We start from the raw sequence: 3,643 nt of genomic DNA on the forward strand, positions 1-3,643 counted from the left end.
AGCAAAATGACATTGTAATAGCTTAAGTAAGTCAAGTTCTACAGACAGACTTCAAGGTACAGTACCTATTAGGGGCCAACTTTGTTGGAGAATATTCATGCTTCTGGAATTTCTGTGTAAATTAATGCCTAAATTATACACCTCTTGCTTTTAAAAGAATTCAATCTTATCTATATCAACTTTGAATAAGCCTTGATTAATCATTTAAGGAAACTCACAAGGTGGGAAATTAAGAATGCATTCACTGAAGAGGATAACGCTTTTTGTTAAATGTGGTAGTTTTGTACTTTGTGAAAGGTCAAGGGATAAAGGAATTTGGGTTAGCTTTTGGTGGAGGTGGTTTTATCCAACTTGTTACTCTGATGGCAAGGAAACCCACAAGCAGAGTAAGACCTGCTATTTTATTTCATTTCACAATTTATTTTTTTTTAAGTTTACATATTTATTTTTTGCTGTACTTGGTGTATTGCTGTACGCAGGCTTTCTCTAGCTGCGGAGAGCAGAGGCTACTCTTTGCTGCGGTGCTTGAGCTTCTCATTGTGATGTTTCTCATGTGGCAGAGCACAGGCTCTAGGCACTCAGGCTTCAGTAGCTGCAGCACATGGGCCCTAGAATTCGGGTTCAGTTACTCTGTGGCATGAGGGATCTTCCCCATCCAGGGAGTGAGCCCATGTCCCCTGCATTGGCAGGTGGATTCTTAACCACTGGACCACCAGAGAAGTCCAGACCTGCTATTTTAAAATTTCAATGTATTTTTCTTTTTCTTTACAGGCAAAGATTTGATTCAACGTTGTACTTCTGGTTTTTTTTTTTTGGAGGGATTTGATGTGGTGGGGGGGCACATTTAATAAGACTGTAGGTTATAAAAAGGTAAAGTTGATATTCCAGAGGAGGCAGGGTTTTTGATCTGTATAAAAATGCAAAAGGTCATTTCTTTGTGAGTAGAGTTGATTCCCATCTACTGTGTCCTTTAGGAAGATTGTGCTTAGTCTCTCACAGAGAGACAGGTCCGACTCTTTGCAACCCCATGGACGGCAGCCCATCATGCTCCTCTGTCCATGGGATTCTCCAGGCAAGAATACTGGAGTGGGTTGCCATGCCCTCCTCCAGGGGACTTTCCCAGCCCAGGGATCAAACTCCCACACTCAAGACAGATTCTTTGCCATCTGAGTCACCTAGGAAGCCCTTAGGAAGATTGGTGCATGCTAAATAGAAATTTAGACTCTATAAGCTCTGAAATTTAATTTTTGTTCTTGGAAATGTTTGTGTGTCTTGCATAACCAAAACAAGGTGTGAAATCTTATCTTTACCTCTTGATTATGAAGAGCACTGGACTGCCAAAAGACCAAGAACTGCCAAAACTTAACTCAAGCTATTTTCTGGTGTGTTTTTAAGACATATTCTGATGTTGTCATGATATCCAAATCAGCCACAGCAGGATGGACCCCCATCCAAAATGTGATTTGTCTGTCAAGATTGATGTTGTCACAAGAACACCAAAAGGGTATGAAGAGATTTATTATTACATAATTGCAGGCTTTCTGGGGCAAGCAGGGCAGGCATCCCAGGCAGGCCCAAAATGGCTCAAGACAGCAAGAAAATGGGACTGACTTTGAGCAGTTACTGTGGTTAGGGGATGGATCTGGGGTGAGGCTGTCCCTGCAAAGGCAAAGGCTCTCATCTTTTGAACCACCTACCATCCTGAAGGAAGGAGCAACTGGACTTGCTCCATCTTTTTCCCAGATGTGGGATGTGAGAAGAAGGAAGTATGAGGCTTAAGACTATGTTCTGCAAATATCAGTAGAATCAGGCTACTTATTATACATTCTAAACTATAGATAGCTTTTGTGGGACCTTTAGGGCCAACTCCTTTGAATAAAAATAAGTTCTCCTTATAAAAATAGGTGTTTGGGGACTTCTCTGATGGTCCAGTGGCTAAGACTCTGCACTCCCAATGCAGGGGGCCTGGGTTGGATCCCTAGTCAGGGAACTAGATCCCACATGCTGCATGCAACAAAGATTTCACATGCTGCAACTAAAGATCCCACATGCTGCAACTAAGACCCGGCACAACCAAATACAGTAATTAATTTTTTTTAATATTTAGAAAAACAGACTTGTGGATACAGTGGGGAAAGGAGAGAGAGAGACACACAATCAAAAGAGTAACAAATGAAACACATATTTTATCATATGTAAAATAGATGGCCAGTGGACATTTGCTGTATGATGCAGGGAGCTCAAACTCCGTGCTTTGTGACAACTTAGAGCAATGGGATGGAGTAGGAGATGGGAGAGAGGTTCAAGACAGAGGTGACATATATATATATATATATATATATATATATATATATATACACACACACATACCTATGGCTGATTCGTGTTGATGTGTGATAGAAATTAGCACAATAGTGTAAAGCAATATCCTCCAATTATTTTTTAAAAAAGAAAAAAAATTTTAGAAAGGTAGGATGTTTCAAGATGTTAACCTTGCCCAGGAAAAAATTACTTCAAGATGGGCCTTAAACTGTGCTCTAAAATAAAGTTTCTTTTCTGGAGCTTCAAGGAGTTTGGTATCTTGAATTATAGAAGGAGAGATGCCCAAGGGTAAGAGCAGGGAGCCTTCACAACTTCAGGGCAGGCCAGGGACTAGTGAGAGAGTGTCTGGCAGGGGGCCTGTGGAAGGGCATTTTCATGTGTTTCAAATGGTCTATGCCACAATCTTCTGCACGACACTTCAGTTTTTAATAAAGTCTTGTTAAGTAGGCAGCCTAGTCCCAGCTACCATGTTGGAAATATAGGGACTGGCCTGCACATCTGTTCCTATACCTGAAGCAAAGCAGTATAGAGAGAACTTTGGCAGAAGAAGACCCATCTCAAGGCAGTGAGAGGGGCCTATAGAAAAGCTAAACAGAGGTCAGGACCAGATGACCAGCTAAAGTGACATAGCTGGGGTACACTGTTGGGACAGGTAAGCAGGAGAGAGTGTTCTCAGAGACCTGAGAGAAAGAATCGAATTTCTACAGGCAAATGGAGCTTCAGACTGTTGAAAGTTGGGCATTACATGTGTTCCCCATCCTGAACCCTCCTCTGTGGCGGATTCATTTTGATATTTGGCAAAACTAATACAATTATGTAAAGTTTAAAAATAAAAAAAAGAAAAAGAAAGACCAAAAAAAAACACAAACAAAAAAAAAGAAATGAACTCATGATTTAAAATTCCTTAACTTTAAAAAAAAAAAAAAAAGAAAGTTGGGCATTAAAGGGATATGAAATGTGAGATATTTGGATTTTGTAAACATCAGATAAGAAGTGACATGAAGATAAACTCAAATTTTTCTTGTTTTTAATAGCTTCAAAAAATTTTTAATAAACAGATTAGATATTTTCACAAAGAAATTCACACAGTACCATTAGAACAGATCCATCATATTCAGGATTCTCTGTATCTTCTTCACAAATGAAATAAACTTACCCCAGGAATACAATGATTAAGAGGCCGTGGCTGAGGACAGCAATGAACTATAGTGGGAAGGTGACTAGGCTGTATAGTGGGAAATATTTAGAAATGCTACACAAAATTTATATTAATCAAAAGGTATAGAGATCAATAGAATGAAATAGAACACCCAGAAATAAC

At 39.6% G+C, this 3,643-nt stretch overlaps 1 non-coding gene across 1 annotated transcript; it reads left to right on the forward strand.

Moving 5' to 3' along the window:
• Positions 1-1,917: 1,917 nt before the first annotated feature.
• TRNAG-CCC (transfer RNA glycine (anticodon CCC)) lies at positions 1,918-1,990 on the forward strand. Its single transcript has one exon. It is a non-coding gene; the product is annotated as a tRNA-Gly (tRNA).
• The last annotated feature ends 1,653 nt before the right edge of the window (positions 1,991-3,643 follow it).

Source organism: Bos mutus, chromosome 5, assembly GCF_027580195.1.
Source record: "Bos mutus isolate GX-2022 chromosome 5, NWIPB_WYAK_1.1, whole genome shotgun sequence".
In the NCBI taxonomy this organism is placed as follows: domain Eukaryota; kingdom Metazoa; phylum Chordata; class Mammalia; order Artiodactyla; family Bovidae; genus Bos; species Bos mutus.